Source organism: Callorhinus ursinus, unplaced genomic scaffold (assembly GCF_003265705.2).
Source record: "Callorhinus ursinus isolate GAN/ISIS: 27379988/994484 unplaced genomic scaffold, GSC_fseal_2.0 scaffold15, whole genome shotgun sequence".
In the NCBI taxonomy this organism is placed as follows: Eukaryota; Metazoa; Chordata; class Mammalia; order Carnivora; family Otariidae; genus Callorhinus; species Callorhinus ursinus.
The window spans coordinates 19815165-19839934 of NW_027397077.1; the positions used below are offsets into that span (position 1 = coordinate 19815165).

At 44.5% G+C, this 24770-nt stretch overlaps 1 protein-coding gene across 6 annotated transcripts in view; it reads right to left on the reverse strand.

Moving 5' to 3' along the window:
• The window catches only part of PRICKLE2 (prickle planar cell polarity protein 2), a 314675-nt gene that overhangs the window by 95720 nt on the left and 194185 nt on the right, over window positions 1-24770 (reverse strand). The window contains exon 1 of one of the 6 annotated variants that reach the window (XM_073901502.1): window positions 15420-15903. The exons of the other annotated variants lie outside the window; for them this stretch is intronic. The gene's annotated coding sequence lies outside the window, so the exon portion shown is untranslated. Of the gene's footprint in view, window positions 1-15419; window positions 15904-24770 lie in introns of those variants that run through there. 6 annotated transcript variants of the gene reach the window in all.

A 24770-nucleotide genomic window follows, 5' to 3' on the forward strand; every position in this document is an offset into this window, starting at 1 on the left:
GCACACAATAGGCAGATAAACAAATAGCTAAACCTGCCATTTGTAGCTTGTGGTAAGTGCCATAATGGAAATAAACAGGGAGATGAAGAAGAGACGGGCTGAGGATGGGTCAGGATAGGCCTCCCCGCTCCAGTGACTTCTGAGCTGTGATCAGAATACTGAATAGGAGGCAACTCTGAGAGAACCCAGGGGGAGCGTTCTCCAGGCAGAGGAAAGCAAGCACAAAGGCCCTGAGGTGGGGAAGAGTGCAGCATGAGACATTCTCAGGAGATGGTATGCGGCCTCCCCTCCCCCATCACTGTCTGCCTCCATGACAGTGACCACGCTGGATGAGCTGCTGCCTGTCCCAAAGCTCAAGCACAGATGGGAAATTCAGGGATGGCAACATCTAAGAGTGTGCCTCAAGTTCCTGTTCTCCTTCGTTCCCTTCTCCTTGAAATTCCTATGTCCCTCTGTCTTGATACCCAGATATCAGCATATCCTGTTATTTGCAGCCTGACTGGCTCCTTCACTCCCTCCCCCCAGCTACAATACTTTGTTCCCACCCCTTTCTGGCAAACACTCAGTCTGAATGAGGGACCCAGGCATGAACCTTGACACTTGCCATGTCTGCAAGCAAGATTCCTATCTCTGTGAGAAAGGAAAAATGGTTTCCTAATAAACACAGAAGCTAAAGGGCGAGACTGTGACAGGGCCAGCTGGGTAGGAGGCTGGTGCGTGCTGAGAGCCAAGACCATGCTGCCTGGCTCCTTCCAGCTCCCTGCCCTCTGCCCGGGCTCCAGCGGCTCTGGCCATCTGCACCAAGAGGAGCTTCTCTCTCCCAGGTGCTGCAAAGGTGGTAGAGGATAATTTTCAGTGTAATATGTCAATTCCTATTTCCATGAGCAAACATACACAGCTCCCTACTCTGAATTTATCTTGTAATTTCTGAGCAGTGGAAACACATTCCCTTTGAAAAATAAGTCTCCTGTATGACCTCTCTTAGAAAAACTTTTCAACCTCTATCACCATACTTTGATTTGGGAGTATGACGTCTCAAACTGAGGGACAATGCCTTAGATCGGCTGTCCCCATAATCAGATCCTCAGGAGGTATCTGAGTATAAAGAATCGTAGGGGTTGATCCCCAAAAAGTCCTGAGGAAATTGAAAAGGGAACTGGGCGAAGGGAAGGATGCCAACATAAGGTGAGGTAATGAGCAGGCTGCAGTGTTGGACAACAGTGACCCCTTTCAGTTCAGGAGCTATGGAAGATGGTTTGAAACACTCCTCACAAATGTATCACTGGAGAGTCCAAGAGGCAGAGGTGGTTATCCACCAATTACCAACTGGGTGAGGACTGTACCTGGGGCCCCTCGGCTTACCCACAGGCAAGACGCGGACAGGACCCATGGGTCACAGTAAACTGGGCTGGTAAGTGCCAAGGGGGAAAAAGGGAATACCAAATATGTTTGCTGCAAGCAGCTTCATTTATTAAACAATAATTCACTGAACATCTATGTACTATACATCCCAGGAGGTATTGTGAGGAATTAAAACGAAACAACAACAACAACAACAAAAAATAAGAGTCCCTGTCTGACTGGGACACAAAGATATAGTCACAAAGAACTCAACCATGCATATCAAAGTGAAGAGTTCTTTGGGGGGATATTGAGGAGAATGTCCTTGTTTCGAGGAGACAGATGCTGAAATATGATCAGGTAAAGGGTGTTTGTCATTTCACACAGGTAAGCTAGAATATTAATAATATATATGCAAGTGTGGAGAGAGAGAGAGGGACAACATGTAGCAAATGTGGCAGAATGTTAACAGAGAAATCTAGAAGAATGTATAGAAACAACGATGTTAACACGGCAGTTTTTCAAAATAATTTGGTTTAAGACAAACCAACTAGAAAACCACTTTCTGCGACTTTGCTGTTAGGAGAGTTATTAACAGAAAACCTACCATGTGTCAGGCACTGTGCTACAGAGAGCTCCTGGTTACCAAAGAGTCAGGGAGGGCTTGAGGAAGCTGGACATAAATGTTGCCAAGTAGGAGGATACTAAGCAAAAAGAGAAGGAAGGAATATTCCCAACAGATGAATAAAAGACATGGAGGTGGGAGAGAACACGGTGTCATCAAGATATGGAGAGGAGTCAAAGATGGCGACAAGAGGGCAGGTGGAGAATTACACGTAACAGTCCATGTGAAGGAGTGTTGACTTCATTGTAAAAACATTCCCTGGCCAGTGAGGAATCTGCCTACCAAACACACAGCTAGCTAATTCAGCATCATAATGAGTACACACAGTGAGCCCTCAAAGGAGAGGAGCTTGGCCACGGATGGTGTCTCCATGGCAACACTGCTACCTACATCACTGCAACCCCAAGAAAGGCTATGGGTATCTAGAGGAGCTCTGATTTCCTCAGCTGCCTGTCAGACCCACTGGTCTGTGAAGAATACACCAAGGTAGACAGAATGGTTACTCTTTCTGGAAGAATTCTTCAACCTCACTTTGTCCACATGCTAACTGTGATTTTATGACACATATGTTTTGCTTCGTTGGTCACTGAGCAGAGTAAGTTCCAAGAGTGCTTCCTTTCCCGATGAGTCCTTCAGGAGAATAGTTTCTGAGGAAGTAACTGCAAATTAAATTCTAACACTCACCTCCAAACTTCGTGGCAGGGACTGAAAGACTCCACAAAATACCTCTTTATTTGCCTTCTTCTTCCATGCCATCTGCTGAACTACTTGTTTAGACTCTACCTCCCTTGTAGAAGAAGTTGGCTAATCTCAGGAAGACAAGATCTGAGGCATTAAATATTGATTGCCTAAGTACTTAAAGGCAGTATCTAGTGCAATGCATTAAGATCTTAGATTCTGGAGGCACAGTGACTTGGGTTCAAATCCTAACTCCACTATGTCATTGACTTGCTGGTAGGATTAGACAGTGGATACATACAGCATGCTTCAGGTAGTGAAACCTGACTAGTTACCGGTATGTCACGCCCTGTGCTATGTGGAAGGAAGGAAAATAAAACAAGTAAAAGCAGTCATGATCCCTGTTCTCTAGAAGTTAATCTAGACCCTACTAATGTATTCCAGTTAGGATAGAAAATAGATCAATGGAAAAGAGGGAGCAAATAAGTCCTTTCTATAAGTCTTTATTAAACACCTACTATATACTTAAAGGTGTGCTGGACTAATCAAGTAACTTGATTACTATCCTTACCAAAGGATTACTTATCTTTAGCATGCTTTTAATATTTCAAGGTCACACAAATGATCTTCTTTTCTTACCAAAATACAATAAGGTAGAACAGGTTACATACTAAATTACTGACCCCTGGACTAATCAAGCACTTTAGAGCATACCATGCATTTTACCCTTTGAATTACCTTTTTGAACCTCTACAAGGTTAATGAGAATAGCAAGGGCTATTATTGCCCATTTAGAGATAAAGAAAATGAAGCTCGGAGATGCCAAGTGCTATGGCTGGGAGTGCGTAGAACCCCAAATACTTTTTTTTTTTTCCCCTGAGCAGGGGAAGTAAAGTCCATTTGGTTCCATTTCTAGGGTATGATTTCCCCACCCTTCCTTTTCTTTTTTTAAATTAATTAATTTATTTGAGAGAGAGAGAGAGAGCTCATGTAGGGGAAGGGGCAGAGGGAGAGGGAGAGCGAGAATATCCAGCAGATTCCCCACTGAACTTGAAGCCTGACGGGGGGCTTAATCTCATGACCCTGAGACCATGACCTGAGATGAAATCAAGAGTCGGACGTTCAACTGACTGAGCCACCTAGGCACCCTCCAACTTTTCTTTTTAAGAAAATATTTTCTGATTGTATGCTGGGTACTTTCCAGCCAGTTCCTTATTCAATCCTCAAAGCACAGTACGAGATGGAAATTATCATTATTATTCTCATTTTACAGATGGGAAAACCAAGGCTCCAAGCGTTTCTGGAACTTCACCCTAGCTCCCACGGCCAGGAGGTGATGAAAGCAGGAATCCAAACCGAGATCTGTTGGACTCCAGAGCCCTTCACCAAACACCTGAATGCCTTTTTGATGCCCTTGCAGACTGACGGCCCCGGTCCCCTAATCCATGTAGAACAAGTTGTGCTTTTCTCCGTGTTCACACAGAGACCCCCAAATCACTGGCAGGTCATAGGAAATTCTTAAGTGGCTGCTTATTAATAACATTTTCAGTTTATGTTAGGCTGCCTTTCATCCAGGGGAACTCAGCCAGCTCCACACACAGAGAACCACTGAAATCCAGCCATTTCTGGTATGGCGGTGGGCCAGCTGGCAACAGCATCCCTCAGGGGCTTGGCTTGCGGGGATTCTGGCAATGGTCACACCCTTCAAAACTTGACAGGGGCCCTTTAATATCCCTGCTGAAGGGCTTGAGGCAGAAACTTCCCAGAAATCCATGTTCCTCAGTGAATGAGGCCAAAGGATCAAGACAACCCCGGCAGATTTGGGAGACAAGAACATCAAAAAACTGGGTGTTTACCAAATACTGAAGCTGGAAGTTAAGCCCCGGCGATTCGGATTGAGTCAGACACAATAGGGAAAGACGTTGTTTTCAGGAGAGACCTGGCTTCAGTCAAGTCCAAGGGAAAACAAAACACATTTCTCAGGGTTTCCCACAGCGGGAGGCTAGGCGAAAGAGGCAAGATGCTGACTTCCCTTCCATGGAAGCTGGATCCATGGAACGGTTTTTGTGGTTTTGTTCCGAGCCACAGCTAGTTTCCTCATTCTGCAGCAGTGAGAAGACAGGGGAAGTACATCGAAAGAAAATAACATTTCCTAGTTTCATATTTTATTGGAAAGAAGCCCTTGATGGATTGAATTCACATGGTCTACAGGAGTAACGGTTTGAAAATACTTAAGAATTTGTTATATTCAGATTTTGACAAGGTGACGGACGGTTGAAGAACGTATGCCCCCTGGACGTACCCCCACCCCCAAAGCCTACTGGAAATAGCCACACCCACACACTTTCGGCACGGTTGTCACCATGGACAATGGTCCAGACTGTGGACTTCCTCGGTGCACGGATGAGTCTCGGTCATTTCTTCATTGGCTCGTCTCACTATTCCTGCCCTTTACTCTCGTAGTCCAATTCACCACGACCTCCTGCCCCAGCTATTGTAACAGCCTACTCTTCGAATTCCCCTCTTCCAGCCCTGCCTTTCTAGAATCTATTTTCCACCAGCTGTTTGTTTTTTAAAACAAGGGAGACAACACTCAAGTCTCCTGCTTAAACGGCTGGTTCCCAATGCAGTCAGAATGAAGTATACTCTCCTTAACCCTGGCCACAAGATCCAATGTAATCTGCCCCCTTCCTCTCTCTCCAACTTTATTTTGTCCCACTCTCCACAGAGTCTACTGTGTGTTAGCTACATTGACCTTTAATTTGTCCTCTGAACTTGCCAAGGCCATCCTTCTCTTAGGATCTTTGCAGCGGCTTTTCCTCTGCCTGGAACATCCTTCCCTGCACTCTTTATGAGCCGGCCTACTCTTCACCATTCATGTCATTCAGACTCACCTCCACCAAGGACGCTCCAGAAAGTAGCCCACTTCCCCTTCTCATTCACTCGCTGTTCTACTGCCCTTCAATTTTTTTCTTAACATTTGTCACGCTCAGAAACTTATTTGCCGATGTCTCCATTATGCTTTTCCCACTATAATGTAAATTCTACAAAGTCAAGGAGCTTATCTTATATCTAGAACAATAAGCATTCAATAGGTATAGTCTTTAAAATGTTGAATCTTTAATGCCCAGCCCAGAATCTAGCTTGGCAGCTCTCAACCAGAAGGCTCTGAACCTTTCACGGCCAGGCACAAGATTATGGTCACTGTGTAAAATTTTCTTTTCTTTATACTTATTTTTTTGCAGTAACTGAAAATGTATATTGTTACCATGATGCCAGAAATGTAGAGTGTGAGTCTACTATTCACACAATCAGTAGTATGTCAACAAAATCATACCAAAGAAAGACTGCCTTTTTCCTGGATTAAATGAAAGTAGGCAAAGAGGAAGGTAAGGACAGAGAAGAAAGTATTTATTGTTGAGAATGACTGAGAATCGAACCATAACTAGACTGCGATTTAATTCTGTTAAGTGTATTGCAAAATGTCAAGTTTTTGAAAGAATGCCTTGAATATACCGAAAGGCTGAAAACCCCTGTCCTAACCCAAAGCAAATGTTCCCAAAAACTTGTTCAAGTGTTCAATGAATACTAAAAAGTCTCTGAAACACAGAAGAAACGAGGACTGCCATGGCCTTGGCACCTGAGACCACAGACCTCAATTTACCCATCTGTAAAACGAAAGAGATCCAGGTAATTCTCCTCTGTGGATCCAGGTATCCACAGAGCTTAACATTAGCTCCTGGGGAGCCATGCAGAAAAGTAGTGTGCTTCCTTCCACAGAGCAGGAGGAGAGTTTGTTCCAGTCACTTAGTAACCTTTAGAGATTTTCCTGGATGAGGTTACAACCATATACCATCTAGTTTAGTAGTTCTTATCTTTTGGGTTACTTTATGTCTTTAGGAATCTGATGAACGCTGAGATCCTCTCCCTTTAAAAAAAACACACACACACGAAAACCCCCACATGTTCACAGAAATTTTTGCATTTAATTTCAAAAAGTTCATCAATCTTTGCTGGTCCTTTGGTACTCCTGGATTCCAAGTTTAAAACACCTGGTTTCGAGAACTGGTTGAGCACAGAAGGCCTTCTCTGCCAATCCCCATAGGGCCTGAGACAGCGCCTTCCATGTTGCTGATGTTCTATTTCTCACTCTCTTTTACAAATTCAAAATAGCAAATGATATCATAGTTACCGCTTAGGAAGCCGAACCTTAGCAATTCAATGGTACAGAATTTAAAACAACTTTTAAGCATGGCCAGGGCAAACCACAGTGGTGTTTAGGCAGCAGCTCAGGCAGCAGAACTGACAAAGGGAAGGGAAGGCAGATTTAAGCCAGTCTGATCAGTGGAGCCCAGTGCTTAGGTTGCTTTCCATCTACTCATCTTTCAGAAGCCATTCTAGCAGGAACCCGAGCTCCCATTGTTGGGAGAACGATATGTGAATTCTTTGCTTTGTATTTTCACCCCACTTCCTAATGAGGCAGGTGTTGCAGTGTCCGAACCTGCACAGAAAGCATGAGAGACGGGTGGGGGGCTCACTGTTCCAGCTGGTGGCAAGCATCTAGTCTAGACCAGCTTTTCAGGTGACTTCTGACATGATGAACTCAAACGCAAGGGGTAAACTTAAGCAGTCATTTAAACCAATTCCTGATTCTTGATTGATAAGCTGTCAGGGGGAGGGCTTTAGCCTAGCGCTGTGCAGTTGCCGAGCCAAAAGCAGCCATTTCCTCTGCAGGGTCACCTACCTAATGGCTGAACCGCCCAGAGGATGTCTACAGAAAGCAGGTCATTGTAACGTGGGTATTCCTCCAGGAGCATCATAGCAGGAAAGCTGGAGAAAGACTACATTCACTGGTGATGAAAAGTGACAGGAACCTTAAAAACACTCACCAGATTAATCAGAACAACAGGATGCATATCCCAAAGAAAGGAGAAAAACTCTATTAAAACTTGAATTAACTAAAAATTCAATGAACTCAGACTTTCAATAGGCCTGCAGGTTGTCCACTTTGGGGAGGGAAGAATAAAGTGTGGAGCACGTGGAAAACAGAATTTCTTCTTCGCACATCTAAGCAATTAGGTGTTTAATACATAGTTACCAAATTGAAAAGAGAATCAACCTTCAGGGAGTTTTTAAGGGTCGACATTACATGCAGGTTAACTCTCTTGGGCCAACTGCAACGGATGGGTACGGGCTGCCTGGTGTTGTGGGTTGAGAACAATTCAAAGATTCTGTTGGTATGTGACGAACAGATTGTAGGGTTTCATCAGTGAGATCTGCAATGGACCAGGGAGACTGGGGTCTGGTGATGCAGGTGCCAGGCATTCGCCACGCTAACTCTACAGTCAGGATGTTTCTAAGAACGGATTTCATATATGGGTACACATTCACATAAGAATAATTTCCTCATCTGAAGAAGACTGCCTCTAGCAGTCAAATAGAAGCTTCTGGGGAATAACAGGGAGGCGTGAGAGAAGAAAGCAGACCTCTGCTTACCCTGCCAGATCGCAGCCTGGTGTCCAGTGAGGTGACAGATACCAAATTCAAAGGATGTTCGCAGTCAACCTCTTATGACTTCCACTGGAAGAACAAATTCACTGGGAATTCATGTTCAGGATAATAATTTACATGGCTGCAACGTCCTAAACCACAGGAAACATGCACAAGAAACCCTGCTCTTCCTATAAAGGTAGAAAAGTGATTGGGTATATTTTCCAAATTGGCAAAAATAAGACAGGAAACTAACTTGGATTTCATTGCAAATAGCCAAAACCTCAGTTAACCAGAATGCCCCATTCCTCTGAACAATCCTCTTAGGGAACACTTTTTGGGGGGCCTAGCTGAAACACCTGAGACAACACAGCAAACACCTGTGCTCTTCAAAACTTCACAAAGCATTTGACTTTAATTTATAGAAACTGGAATATTTGTCACTTAAGACAAATACAACCTCATCTGGAAAACACTTCATCTACCTCTTCTAATTTCAGGTGTCCTGAATACTTAGGTGAGCATACCAGATAAATGAATGTGTTTATTTATATGATATGTTTTGTGTAAAACACACACACACACAAGTAAGTTCCAAGATCTTTCTCATCTATCATCTCTTTTTTTTTTTTTTTTGAAGATTTTATTTATTTATTTGACAGAGAGAGGCACAACAAGAGAGCGAACACAAGCAGGGGGATTGGGAGAAGAAGAAGCAGGCTTCCCACCGAGCAGGGAGCCAGATGCGGGGCTCCATCCCAGGACCCTGGGACCATGACCTGAGCTGAAGGCAGACGCTTAACGACTGAGCCACCCAGGCGCCCCTCCCATCTATCATCTCTACAGCTGTGAAGGCTCCAGACTCAGATGGTACAACCCAAATCCCAGGCTGACCATTTATGAGCTGTGGACCTTGGGCAAGTTATTTAACCTCTTTGTGCTTAGCTTCTATAGAATACAGATGATAACAGACTCTACCTTGTAAGGTTATCACGAGTATGAAATAAGATCCAGCACACACAAGAGCGAGCACAATGCCTGGCATTCAATGTTAGTTATTATTTTTATAACTCTGTAGGAGAAACTCCGTAAGAGCTGAGTGATTTCTTTGAGGTTTACTCAAATATATAATTGGGATTAGAACCTGGGATTTCTGAATTTAGTTAAATTTTCTTTCCTGTGCAGCACTGGATGCCCGTTAGAAAGTGACAGGAACAAGAAGGAGCAGCAGTGGCATAACCAGGGGGCGTGTTAAAAATGCTGAGTCTGAATTTTAGCAACACCACAAGGGGTATACACATTCGACCCAAGCAGCCTTCCTCTCTGGCACTCTGTGGGATGCTTGCATACCTAACAGCCCCGAAGGGCTTCTAGGAGTGAATGAGCAACACCAACACACGGTGAGGTGCATGCACCCCCTCTTCACTAGTGTGAAACATCCAAAGGTCAGATGTTTCTCCAGGAAGCTTCAAGTCATTCTCTGGAGAGCTACTGTTTCTCATCTTGCAGCACATATTCACAACACAGAGGGGTCAGGTCCTGATAGAAAACCTGACCTTTTAGTTCTCTGCACCAGAGCAGCCAATGGGGCAAATCACACGCCTTCACCGACAAGGCTGAGGTCATTCTCAAAGTTCACACTCCATCAAGGTCGGTGCTGGAAGAGAACTTATAGATTATTTGATTCAGGACCTTTATTTTAGGGATGAAAGAACAGAAGCTCAGAAAGGGAAACACATACGTTCTAGTTAGAACCTAATGTGCATGCAACTAGGGGTCGAAAACTAACAAGCATGGCCCCTCTCTCTCTACACTCCGACTGGGTTTGCCCATGTTCACTTACAATTTTAGCATGGCAGAACTTCCCACGCTGCCTCTTGTCCACACAAGGGCTGCTTCCACTGGCCTTTAGCTTTTACTCCTCACCTCAGTGTGTCTTAACTGACTTTCCAACCAACCTCCCTTCCATTCTAAAAGCCACATTGAAAACTGGAGTTGACGCCACTGTATTCTGTTTTAGGTCTGACAAATTCTCTTCCATGTTTCTTCTAATCTTATCAAAAGATTAACTGAAAGGATTTTGAGAGGTGAATAATGAGATGTTTCTCAAATGAGAGATCCACAGAAATGATCTCGAAGGTAAAGAAAAAATATTTATAGTGGGATGTTATGGTAAGAATGGCAGACATTATTCAGGCTTTGGATGATGATTATCCTGGGTTTGAATCCCAATTTTACTCTTTACTGTCTGCATAACCTTGGGCAAGTCACTTAACTTTGAGCAGTCTTGGTTTTTTGACTATGAAACAGAGCTAATGATCCCCAGCTGCATAATTGCTGCAAGAATTAATAAGGCAAGGTATGTAAACCACAGTATATGTCAGCTAGCACACAGTAGGCGCTCCATCTCTGATAGTTATTACTTTTTCTATACGTTCACACAAACACGAACACAAAGACTATAAACAGATACACAGACAACCAAAACATACTTACACGTACACTAACAGCTACTCTGAAAACCTATCTGACCCTGTGACCACAGAAAGTATGGTTGTTTCTCAGCTGAATTCTGGAACTTTCCTGAACAAGCATCTCTGAGGACTCACAACTGATGAATGGATGCCAAGAAAAGAGCTGGAAAAATGGCATCCTGCCCAGTTGAAATAAAATGCTAAGAATTCCTGTCCCAGTTACTTTTAACCCTGGATGGGGCTGGATAACATTTGTAAGGTTTGATTTAAGGAGCCCGGGAAGGGTGGGGGCTCTGAGGCCAGTGGCGCTCCCCGTGTGAGAGGAATGGAGGCAACGCAAGTCAGCCATCTATCATGAGGCATGCAGAGTGCCAGACTGTCAAAGGTACCAACCTGGGCTCCATCTCTGTTCCACATTCCAAGGACTAAATGATGCCTGTGATCCCTCCAGAGCCTCAGGATTGGTTTATATATAGCAGCTCGAATGCTAGAACCAGGAAGAAGGGGGATACCAGAAATCATTCTTCCTTCCTCCTTCAGGTTCACTCTGCTGTTCCGAGGCAGTGAGATTTGGGTTAACACTTTCCCATATGAGGCCGGCCCTGACTTCCTTGAGGCCCCCACTTCCAACCAGTGAGGCTTCTCGATTCTGTGTCCCTTCTAGTGTCACATCTCCTCTTCTGTGTCAGTGCTCAGAAAATTTGAGTCTTTGGTTCAGCAAACCTGACTTTTCCAGACTTAATGGCCAAACATGTACTGGAAGTTTACCATCTACACCCAGGTGCATATCGTACTTGAAAACGTGCTCTTTTTAATTAATTCATTTTTCAAAATGGTCCATGGTGCCCTGGTGGAAAACACATACTGTGTTTAGCCACCAGTAAGGTTTGAGGATTTAAAATGGCTGCACTATGAGTTCTGTAGGACAGATGGGAAGAGGAATTTCTAGCTGAAGGAGAACAGAGGCTCCTGTCTTTGAGTTGCAACTTCACCCACAGGGAACCTTCAGCTTTACACTTTCATGGTGGATTGGAGATTGCTCTGATATTCTCCCAGCTGCTTCCACATTCTGGCTTCCCTCCTCCCCTCCTCCTAACTCCTCCATCTAGTCCCTCCCCCCCCTTCTCTTTCCTTGCTTTCTCCCTCTGCCTTGTCCCCAGGGAAATAACAAAACGAGCAACCCTCCAGGTTTCAGACTCCAAACAAAGAGCTGCTCCAACAACAGGCCAAAGGAGAAAGAAAACCTAGTCTCCAAACTCAACTGGCCAAGCCCCCAGTGAGATTTTGGAGGACTTAGGTTGCTGGAAACTCAGTGTGATCTTATCCAACATTTTATTTTCTGCATCACCCAAACATGCGTTCACGTGCACGCACACGCACACACGGACAAGGCATACAAACAAGAACATTTCATTAAAAATCTTCACAGGTTGGGACCAGAGCAAAGTGGCAAGTGTCAGTTATGAATATCAATGAGGGAAACTGATTTTCCCAGTGCCTAGCCCCAAAGCTTCTTAGTTCACCACAGTTCACGGTCACCAGCAATTACCTGATTTTTAAGTACAACAGTCGGGGAGAGAGGGAAGAGAGAATGGTTTTCATGGGCCTTCAGACACAAAAGAAAAGCCCTTGGCCAAATGAAAGCCACAATCCTGCCTGAGGGACAGACCATTTTCACTGGAGTGTGTTTGAAAACAACAGAGACGAGAGAGGACCGTGTCTTGAGGCTTTCTGAAGAGAGACACTGCTGCTAATTCAAGGCTGGCAGGGCGGTGCGGTGGTTAAAAGCTCTGTTCCCACTCTGAGCCTTTGGAATTGAAGTGTAGTAGAAGCAGCATTCTGCTAGGTCCCAAGCTTCATCACCAGTGTGTCATTTAAGGTAAGCGCCTCTCCCTCTGTGGCCTTAGTTTCCTCCGTCAAATGAGTATTTAAACTCCTACCTCCTGTTGTGCATAGGTTGAGACTAAATGGGAAATATGAACATTATCGGCACCAGAAAGAAAATCCAACACCTTGCAGGTACCAAGAATTGGTCAAGGACATCACAGCCACCATTTCACGGCCATGCTGTATGTCCAGGAGAACTGATTTCCAATTTTCACATAAGGAAACCAAAGTTCAGAGAGGTTAGGCAACTCTCTCAAGATCACATACACCAGCAGGAGATAATGGAGGTGGGCTGCCTTCAAGGTATAAATACAAATCTCTATGCAAAACACAACTTTCCTGAAAACCCATAGAAACCAAGAATGACCAACTCCCAATTCTGAGTCTCCTAAGGAAAAATTTTCTGCAAGACTCCTCTGGCTCCTTTGGTCACTTTTCATTTGTCCTTCAAACTCCTACGCTGGAGCTCCACTTCACCTAAATTTAAAAGAAAGATGTTGAGAAGAAAGGGAAAAAGAGCTGTCAAACTGAGTGACTAAAGTACACTCAGTGGCATGAGGCGCACACTCCCAAGTCTGGAAAAGACCTATCGTGTCAGCAGAGACCAAACATGGCCTATTCCTTTCTTCACAGCGCGTCTCCACACTGGAGCCACCCACACGGTGAGACACACGCAGCCCTGTGACTTCTGAGGACCCAACCAGCAGATGAAGCCCACATCCAAAGGCCTCTCTGGATGGAGGAAAAAAAAATGCAAAGTGTCTGCACTGAGCAGAAGAAAGAAAAGGACTGCCTCTCACATGCAAAGTTGGAACTGAAGAGGAATGTGAACAGAAATCCAGAAATGCGTCAATTCCAATTTGGATCCCACAGCTTTCTGCATGTGACTCGTCAGCTGCCAAAACAGGAGACCTTCTTTCGGCATGCCTGAGCCGCAGCTAGGGCTAAATGATTTTTGTGATGCCATCCGGTCACTCGAGTTCTACAAAACACAGTAGCCCTGGATGATGCACTAGATTCTGTCAACTCTATCAATAGGGTGGAAAGTTCCCTTGTGTGGGGATGGATGTGGATACTTACAGTCCCTGCTGATGGCACCTTCACCACCAGTCACACCCCTCTGCAGACAAATGGATATAAACATATTGCCTTTCCGGTGGACTGTCTTGTTTTTAGCAACAATGCTTACTCCGGGGATAGTGATAAAAAGGAAACAATGCCAGCAATAACAATGGCTAGTATTTACTGAGCATGAGCCCCATGGCTAGCACTGCGCTCCGTATGCCCTCTCATTAAATCCGTGTACCTATCACACTGCCTTTAGGTCCTACTGGTCTCCCCATTACACAGACAGGGGTCAACCCTCAGAGAGGTGGCTAGCTCTAAGTGTCTTCAGTGTTGTCTGAATCCAGAGTCTGCGCCCTTGGTCAGCATCCCTAAACAGTTCCTAACCTTTAAGTTCCCTTCTCATGCTTTAGGCTTCCATAAATGCATCTTCCTTCCTACATTTCTATTTATTCCCCTACACTGCATGGCGAACCTTTACAAACCTGCCATTCCAAACAATGCTATTTTATTATTTCTGGCTGCCCCATGACTATTTATAGGCCGAAATGCCCAGTGGAGCCAACATGTTTTAATTTAAAAAAAGAACTTCCGAGGGGAAAGAGCATCTGATGGAAAGGCAAAACCTTTACAAGCACTCAAGGAGCCATTAAAATCCAAATTTCCAAAATATGGTAATTCTGTCAAAGTTGTGACTTACTCCGGAGCCCAGGGGGATACTCATCCTGACCCATCTGTGAAAGCCATCAGCAGCCAATAAACCTTCTGGGGAGCAGGATTAGAGCTGCCAATTCGGCCTCCAGCAAGGAGGCCAAGCTGCTTCGTTTAGTGTAAGTCTCAGGGAGATGGTTTAAAACAGTCTCTGGAAAGAGATGATCCAGCAAAGCAAATTGCAGCCTCACAAGCTGCAGCTTTGGTATATGGCAGTCCATGCCGATACATTCATGGCACACTGGAGCCCTCCCCTGACTGTGGTCATGGATGCATGGCCTGGAAGCAGAACTCTCTTGCTGGGGAAATAATATATGTGCCTAAATTATACAAGAGCGGTACTTGGACCGGCGGATGGCATCGCATCTGGTACAGATCACTTACCCTGGTGTGATGTGGCCCAGCCCGGCTTATTTATGGTTCATAAAAGTCCCGTCGGACCCCAGCATATTCTAAGACCGCACAACAAAGAATAATGGGATTAAAGATCTGGATTTCATCACAAGACCTCCACGGCAGATTAGTAATGCTTGGATTGGTTTTTGGGAATCCAAGAGTGAGGAGCACTAACTAGGAGCACTCCTCCAAGAACCCGATGTCGAGAACACACTGAGTCATGTGTTTCAGCCCGGTAGTGCAGTCATCTTTGGGAGCTCTGTCACCATTTCTAACATGAAAGCACTGGGTAAAATTCAACCTAAATTATTCGAGCACCATTTCTTTTACCTGGAAGTCTCGGCGAAGTCCTCCTTCCCCAGATCCTCTAAGGGTTTCTGACACCCTGAGCAGAAATGACTACTGTGCATGAACACTAGCAGGTGTTTGGTTTTTAAACCCTCCCCCCCTTATGATTATTATTTTTTTTAAAGATAGCTGCACTTCTTTCACAGAACTGCTGCTTCTAAAGCTGGAAGACGATGATGGAAGCGTTTCTTCAAGACTCCCTACAGCTGTGACATGTCACTTTGCAAGTGAGCTTTCTAATCAGCATTGAAAAGGTAAAAGGTGCCAGAGGACCACTAAAAATGTCACTTGACTAAGATAATGGAGCTGTGATAACCCCTCCTCATGCAAAGCATTTACATCCAGCTTTCTCATCCTTCCTAGAAAATACAGTTTTTTAATGTGAATTAGAACAAAATTCTTACCTATCTCCAGGGAGGGTAAAATGCCCAGTTTCAGGGGGCCGGGGGGGAAGCTTCCACCAGACCCTCTAAGCTTGTCAATTGCCACAGCTCACTTTCTCCCCAGGTCTGGCTTCTAAGAACGCAAGCAAGACCGCAGGCAGCCAAAGCATCTTCTTCTGGAAACCCTTCTCAAAATCTAGACCCTTCCCGAAGCCAGAAGCAGGCTCAAGGTGGAGCTGCTCTGCCCGTGCTCACAGAAAACAGCACTGCTGGTTGGAGACCCTGCTGGGCACCCACCGAGCAAGGAAAAAAAAAAAAAAAGTGTGACTTCTACCCTTCCTTTGGATCCGACTGCCTTCCTGAGAACCCAGCTTCTCAATCTGCAGGAAGTCACGGACCCCGGCTTCAGCGTCACCAACTGATCCTGAGCCAGACCCGGGGCGGCCAGTCAGCTGGTCGCAGAGCCCAAGCCACCGAACCAGGAAATGTGCAGCTCGACCAAAAAAAAAAAAAAAAAAAAAATAATAATAATAATAATAACTGCCGTAGGAGAGGCTGGTTGGTGCCGGAGTAGTCGCTGTTGCAGTGCCCGCATCCTCCGCATGCTAATGAAGCCGTGACGTCAGCAAGTCAGTCACGGCATCTGGCCGCCCCGTCCCGCTGCCCCGCACCAAGATTTATTTACATGTAAATTAGCCTCGCCTTCCAAATCAATAATCCCCAAGTCAGGGAGAAGGGGGAAAAAAGCCTTCGCGGGAAGCAAAGGCTCTAGCTCTGCAACCCCCGAAGGAGTACAAAAATATCACACGTAAGAAGACAGGCTTTAAAGATATACACCTATTTTTTTTTTTTCTTTTTTCTTTTTAGAGGCTGTGCTCTTATGTGCCGGGGATCGGATCCGGGCACAGTTATCAACCTGAGAGCCTGTTTTAGATTATATGCTGCATCAAGCCAGGAGTGGAATCCAAGCTTGTTTTTTCCTCCCCCCACCAACCCCAAAACTGTGTGGAGACTTCAAATGCCTGTACTTTCTTTTCTCTCTTTAACTTTGATTTCTCGGTGTTTGCTGGCTGCAGACTACGTCATCCTTGAATTTTTGTGCATGCCGGAAATTAAACAGAAGACTACTTTCCTCAGGTGCTTGGGTGATGAATTAGTCATTCCCTCCCTCAAGCCCTGACCCTAGCTCCTCCTGAGTATAAGAGATGACAAAGCATAAATCAGCCCAGGGGTATTTGAGGGCCCTTAGACCCTTAGAGAGCACTGCTTCCATTTCTCCATTTCACATATTACAAAACTGAGGTTTGAGTAGACGAGGGCTTTTTTTCCCCACAGTCACACTGGGACTTCAGCAAGGATAGGCTAGAACTGTATTTCCTGAATCCCAGACTGCAACTTAGTTAAACACCTTTGGGTCTCTAATATCCCATTCACTGTTCCAATGGAGGCCTATCCAGGCAATCAGCAAGAAGGAACTCCACAGAACTGGGGAGTCCTGGGTTCAAATCCATTAATTTCTGCAAGTGATGGATGTGACCTTGGACTAGTAATTTAACTCCTGGGGTCTTCAATTTCTTCATCTGTACTGTCCCTTCATTCAAGAAATATCTGCTGAGCACCTTACTCTGTGCCATGCACTGTTCTAAGGACTAGGTATGGATACAACGTTTGCTCTCTCCTAGCTCATATTCCAGTGAGAGAAAGGAAAAAGTGTTGAATGCAACTGTAGTGAGGACTGACACAATGTCACACTCCATAAAAAACAGTGATTTCTGACATTGTGGATGAAGTCAGAAAAAAAATCACCAAGGCCTTCTTTCCACTAGGATGGTCATTGTTTCTATCCTCTATTTCCACAGTCACCTCTTCTTCTTTTTTAAAATCAAGTGTTCTTCCAATGCTGCCTATGCAGTATGCTGGGCCAGGCGAGAGGCAAGTGTAAGGCAACATTCTTGCCCCTGTTGTTGTGATAAGGAAGTGCTGTGGGGTCCTTAGGTGGAGGCTGAGGGAGGGGCTGGGGAAGCTGGGAGAGAGGTGTATTCTATCATGCACAGAAGTGCCCCCAGGACAAAGCAGCCAGCCCGGCTCCTTGCCCACACTCCTCCGCCTGAAGAACCCACTCTGATGAGCTCTGCCCTTCCAGTGGGAGTTCCTGAAGCTTCAAATGAATTTCTTTGTTAGATGTGGGGAAGTTAAATGATGTCTTTTGTTATACGTAATTGTATTAATAATGCCCTATAACTTCTTTCCAAACGCTTCTCTTCGGTTCAGAGATCTTTCATGGTGAAAATCATGGGACCTGGTCTAACATGGCACTAATTGAAACAGAATACAAACGAATGAGTCACACTGCACTTCAGATGTCCATCACACAGAGCTCAGAGCATGCGTGGAAGTGGATAGTCCCCCTAGACCTTAATATCCTTCAAGGAGGAGATGAGCAAATACAACAATTTGGGGCCACCAATGGCGAGGAGGCATCCTACTCTGGTGTGGCCATTGAGAAGCCGTTTCAACTTTCTATGCGCCGTCCCAGTTTCCTCGCCTGAAGATGGGCCCGCTACTCTCTGATGGACTTATGATCATATGAGAATTATGAGAAGCCATTCACAAGTGATTAACAGTGAAGCAATGACGAGGAAAGCTGGCCCAGGACTACCAACTTCACGAGAGTTAACAACAGAACATGGGGTCTGGCAAGGATGGCCTGGGGACAGACCCTGGCTCTGACATTTGTTAACTGTATGATTTGGGGCGAGAGGTTTTCATCTATAACAGGAGGGATAAGAACAGTGCCTACCTCTGCAGGCCTCTTTACAGAATCAAACAATCCTCAGCATGAAGCATTGAGCACTGAGCCTAGCACACAGCAAACGTTCAATAAATGTGAGCTCTTGGTATTGGACATAATGGTGCCTTCACTGTTAAATTTGGCACTCATTAGTAAACTGACTAGACAAAGTTCTAAAGATGGGAGGAGGCGGGTCAATGGAGACGGCAAAATCACCCCCACTTCCAGGGTATAACTCAAAGTCCCACCTAATGTGGGGGAGCTGCTGACATGCCCTTCACATGAAACAACAGACATTTGCAAGGGCTATGAAACTAGGGAGGAAAGCAGTAAAAATGACCAACAGGCACTAGAGGCCTCTCCCTCTGAAGCTGCACATGAGGGCAATACAGCTAAGATATCCGGGAAGCATGGACACTTCCTTCATTCATGTATCCCTTCACTCATTAAATGAGCTTCTACTATTTGTCCATCACTGTGTTAGGCCTGAGGGACTTCATGGTGACCAAGACAGACACGAGTCCTGCCTTAAAAAAGCTTAGAAATGAGAGGGGAAGACAATTAAGCAAGCAATTAGTGAAAATGATGTACGTCAGGATAGGGCACGTGCAGGGTTCTGGAAGGTCTAACTGCAGTCAGGAGGGGGATGGTGCAAAAGCACGTTGCTGAGGTCCTTGTGATAGCACGTCGAGCACAGCTTAGTGATGGGGAACCTGGAGATCTACGCATTATCCTTGTACAGATTATTGAAATAATAAAGCCTACAGATCAGTAATGCCTCGTGACAAGTATTTTCATCCTGGACACCATCCTACTCAGGATTTTCGAAAATAAACTGCTAGGTATTAGACAAGGTGAGACCCCAACTGCTTGGAAATTTCAGAGACATGGTAAATGGGGACAAACCTCACACTGGTTTTTACAAAAACAGAGTGAAATTCCACAGTTATGACAGCAAACTTCTTGGCAGGGGGTGGCACGGAGAACAGGCAATACATATGAGACACTCAATCCAGTGGATTCCAGGGATCTGTGAAATTCAGGACACTCTTGTTGAGACAAGGACACAACTCCTGACCTTCAGAACTTTCTATTTAGACAGAAAATAAGATACTCACATAAGTGGCTGGAACTACATACAGTGAATAGGAAGAGAGACGCAGAAGACTAGATTCATGTGGCTGAGGTGATCAGAAATCAGGAAATGTATGACTTGAGTTCTGTTGAAGGTCAAAAATAATCTTTTCTCCCCCCCTGGAATGAGAAAACAATTTTATGGGGGGCGGGGGGAGAAGGCCTTACCCAGCATGATACAATATCCAGAAGCCATAAATGAAAAGTCTGCTATAATCGCCAAGGTTAAATGTGAGCTGCTAGAGAAGGTGTTGCAGGCAGGAGGAAGAACACAGATATGAGAGAAAAGTGTTAGCACCCATGCAGAATTGAAGACTTGTCTGCAGGGGCACAAGACAGCAGAACAATACCAACGGGATGCTGGCAGGGGCTGACAAAGAGGGCGCTCCTCCCATTCAGGAACATCAAATCAGCTTCACACTCTAGCCAGCATCCGCCAAAATCTTGTTAGAAGGGCTCCTGGGTGGCTCAGGTGGTTAAGCGACTGCCTTCGGCTCAGGTCATGATCCTGGAGTCTCGGGATCGAGTCCTGCATCAGGCTCCCTGCTTAGCGGGGAGTCTGCGTCTCCCTCTGCCCCTCCCCCTCTCATGTGCGCGCGCTCTCTCTCTCTCAAATAAATAAATAAAATCTTTTAAAAAAAAATCTTGTTAGAGGAGTGCGGGGAAGGGGCAGTGAATCACTGCTGGTGGGCTCATAGAAGAGACGGGGAAACGACAGGGGAACGGTGGCCCCTGAGATGAAGGGCTCTGTGGAGGACAGTCCTAATGAACAGCTTTTTATATCCACTTCCGGAGGTGTAAAATAAGACGGAATGGATTTGAAATGAACTAAAGGGGGATTTCACTCCGACTCAAGGAAGACTTTTGAATATGGGGATGATAAGAACCGGCACTGGTCACTCAGAGCAATGGCAGGGACTTGGTCTCAGGAACACTTGAAAAAGAGAAAGACAGGGGCACCTAGTGGTGCAGGAGGTTACGTGTCTGACTCTTGATTTTGGCTCGGGTCATGATCTCAGGGTTGTGAGATGGAGCCCCGTGTCAGGCTCTGCGCTGGGCATGGAGCCTGCTTGGGATTCTCTCTCTCCCTCGGCCCCTCTGCCCCTCTCCCCACTCTCTCTCTTAAAAAAAAAAAAAAGAGAGAGAGAGAGAGAGAGAAAGACAGCACCAGTCCTAGCTAGTTTAGATTAGTACCTCCTGGCGCTGCTACTGTGAAATCCTAATTACTATAAGGGATATTACCAAAGTTTCAAAGCATGTATCTAACAAAAGTCAAAAGTTCATTTAAGTTTATTTTATTAAAAAAGATGTATGGGCAGAATATACATATTATATATGTACTTAGAGTTTATAATTTAATTTTATGATTATAATTTATAATTACATATATAGTATGTATAATACATATTCTACATACTCTATATACATAATTTTAAAGAATATTCTTCAAAACTTTATACATACATATATATATATATATACACACACAAATGCATAGTTTTATATAGTTTTAAATGATCCTCAAATTTCAAAATCCAGTAAATTTTTTAAAATAGGGCCGAGGAGGCTGACAAAGAATTGTTTTATTAGCTGGGGTAGGCTGGACTCTGAGGCAGTAACAAACAACTGTAATTCAGTGGTTTAACAACAAGAACTTGATCTCACACTCATGCAAAGTTGACTGGAGGTGCAGAGGCTCTGCAGCCAGTGACTCCGGGATCCAGTCAGCTTCCTTCTTGTGTTTCTGTGGTCTCAACACCTAGTTTCTGGAGGTGCTTTTAGGTGCTTTAGCCTGGAGGCAAATGACATCACCTCTATTGGTCAAACTTGTCACATGACCTCACCCAACTGCAAGGGGGCTGGGAAGTATATGCCCCGGAGGAAGAGGAAATAAGAGACTCTGGGAACCCTGGTAACATTCACCACAGCTGTCAATTTTTATTTTTGCCATGTAAATCCATCAGCACAATATACTAAAACCATAGTGTCTTAAAACAAAGGGAGGTTGAACATCAAAAATAATGACAGTTCTAAATGAATGCTAGAGATCAAGGATGCATCTGCTTTGCTCCAAAAAGAAAAACGACAACAAAAAATCCACATTCTAGATTTGTAATAACTCTCAAGCAACAACAACCAACCCACGTAAACCATACGGAAAATCAACCTGTGAGATTTCTGTAGCGCATGTAAGATACATGTGGGGCTCACCAAGTGCAGGTAAAGATAAATAAGGCACCCACAGAAGTGGGGCTGCTTCATGAAAAAGAAATGCTCCAAGGAGACTCCCCTCCACAGTTAGTGTTAATGCTACTCCTGACTTGGTTTTCAGACAAGGGAGCAAGAATGAGAGGGGTGAACATAAATTATAAAATTGTTCATGACAGACATAAGGATTGACCCACCCGGAGCACCCCTTCTTTCTTGCCTATTTGTTTAAGACTCCGTATCATCAATGTTTCTCAGACCACGGACACATTTCTAAATCTTGTGAAAAATAATCCAGTACACTTGAAATTAAAAAAAAAAAAAAAGGCCTTCCTTTCTCCTTTCTGCCATTTTAGGAATGTTCCTCATCTCAGACATTTTAATTATTCTTGATCCTGATACTCTAATGCACGAAATACTACCACAGCCTCTTATCCTTTTTTAATTACATTAATTAAAAGGAGAAGTGTGGACAGGCTAGCACGGGCAAATCAAAATGAAAGACTGTTACAGATTTTGCTCCCTCCCCCTAAAAAAGATTAGAAACTGCATCAATGATTTAAACATGCTTACCACTGCACATTTCCATGAAAATATTGTTAAACTGACATGATGTGCTAGAAAACATCGCTTTTGTTTTAGAGAAATAAAGCTATACTTTATTACAGCAGCTTTTTGGAAGTACGCATTTTCATTAAACAGCTGAGTAGAAACCTGAATTTTCTCTGAATAAAGGATGAGAAGAATGAGCAAGAGTTGCACAGGGATGCTTTGGTTTTCCAGCACTTCCTAAATGTGGGCACTAGAGCTCCACATGCTTCTCTTGGGAGAGAACACTGGCAAAATGGAAGATACCTCAGAAAAAAGGCTGAGAAACTCTCTGCCTCAGAAAACATGCAACTTGCAGCAAAGACCTGTCCTGGGAAAATTATTTTGGAAGACGTAATGTCACAGATGTATGAAAGGACACACTGTTTTTCTTAAGGAATGGGAAGGGCTTACATGCCAGGTGTTTTCTACACATAATCTCATTTAGTCCTCACCATCACCTCAACACTGTAGCTCTTACTATCCACTATTGCATACATGAGTACAATGAGTTTCAAAGAGGATCAAGAATGGCACCAGGACCCACAGCTGAGACTTGGTCCTGGGTTTGAGGACAAAGCCTGTATTTCTTCCTCGAGTTCAGAGGTTCTCAAACATCGTCTCAAAAACCAGGTATGTCCCAATCAGGATGTGATATGTTGGAAATCATTTCTTATTCAAAGAAAAATATGGAAGGTTCCCTGGCCCTCCAGATTAGATCAACTCTTCTTCTTCTTCTTTTTTTTTTTTTAAGGTAGGCTCCATGCTGGCGTGGAGCCCAATGTGGGGCTTGGACTCATGACCCTGAGATCAAGACTTGAGCCAAAATCAAGAGTCAGATGCCTAACTGACTGAGCCACCCAGGTGCCCCTAGATCAATTCTTTTGTAGAAAACTCATAGTATTGCTTTCTTAGATAACTCCTTTCCTTTAGAACTCTTGTTATGTTTCATAGATCTGCATCCATGGTGAGGGACTATGATCCATCCTGATGACTGTTAATGAATTACCTGATTAACATCTCTCTCTAAAGAGACTGCATGCTCTCTGAGGGCAGGGATTGTGCCTTTTTTGGCATGCTGTTCTGTTCCAAGCATCAAGCACAGTGCCTGGTGACCTGACAGCTCATGAATATTTGTTAAATGAGTAAAAAGTCTGACAACAATTTTCTTGTCTGGAAATTAGAGGGAATTCCTGTAAGAACGTTCCTCTGCTCACTTGCGTACCAACACGATTTTGTGAAGGTAAGGAGAGGACAGATTACCTTCTCTGAAGCACTTTCTTAGCTTCACTTCCGTGATGGCACCTTCTCCTGGCTTCCCTTCTATCTTGTGACTGTAGTTCCTCAGTTTCTTTTGCTGATTCCTCCTCATCTTCCCAACAGCTAAAGACTGGCATAACCCCGGGCTCAGTCCTCAGACCCCTGCTCTTCTCTATGTACATGCACTTCCTTGATCTGGTCTAGGGTCTCCAATTCCACTTCAGACCAGCCTTTCCTCAAACTCAAGGCTTACAAATCCACCTGCATCTACACCTGGACGTCTGAAGACTTCTCAAATTTAACAGGAGATCAGTCCTCCATACCCTCCACCCCCACACAGATCTGTTCTGCTGGCAGGATTCACTCTCACAGTTAAATGGTAACTCCATCTTTCCAATGGTTGAGAACAAACACCTTTGAGTTACCCTTCACTCGTTTCCTTCTCTTGCCCTGACATCTAACGTAGAAGCTGGCAAGCCACATCCCATTGGCCAAATCCACTGTTTCACGTTTTTGCAAATAGTTTTACTGGAACACGATACTTATTCATTTATGCATGTCTACGGCCACATCCAGCTTGCAACAGCAAAGTTGAATAGTTCCAACAGAGACTGTATGACCTGAAAAGCCTAACATATTTACTCTTTGACCCCTTTTATTGAACACTTTGTAATCCTTGACTCATCCTGTTGGCGCTACCTTCAAAGCGCCTGCAGAACCGAACACTTTCCCATCATCCCCACCCTTCTCCCCCTGCTCCAAGCCATGTCCTCTCCCTCGTGGATGGAGATGCAAGCCACCATCAGCTCTTGCCTCTATCTGGCCCCCCTTTGGTCTATTCACAAAACTGCAACCATAGTGATTCTCTGAAAATAAACAGTGTGTCATGCTTCTACTCAAAATGCACCAATGCTATCAAGAAATGGGCAGAAGACATGAACAGACATTTTTCCAAAGAAGACATCCAAATGGCCAACAGACACATGGAAAAGTGCTCAACATCACTCGGCATCAGGGAAATCCAAATCAAAACCTCAATGAGATACCACCTCACATCAGTCAGAATGGCTAAAATTAACAAGTCAGGAAACGACAGATGTTGGCGGGGATGTGGAGAAAGGGGAACCCTCCTACACTGCTGGTGGGAATGCAAGCTGGTGCAACCCCTCTGGAAAACAGTATGGAGGTTCCTCAAAAAGTTGAAACTAGAGCTACCATATGATCCAGCAATTGCACTATTGGGTATTTACCACAAAGATACAAATGTAGGGATCTGAAGGGGTACATGCACCCCAATGTTTATAGCAGCAATATCCACAATAGCCAAATGGATAAAGAAGATGTGGTATATATAGCAGCAATGTCCACAGTAGCCAAATGGATAAAGAAGA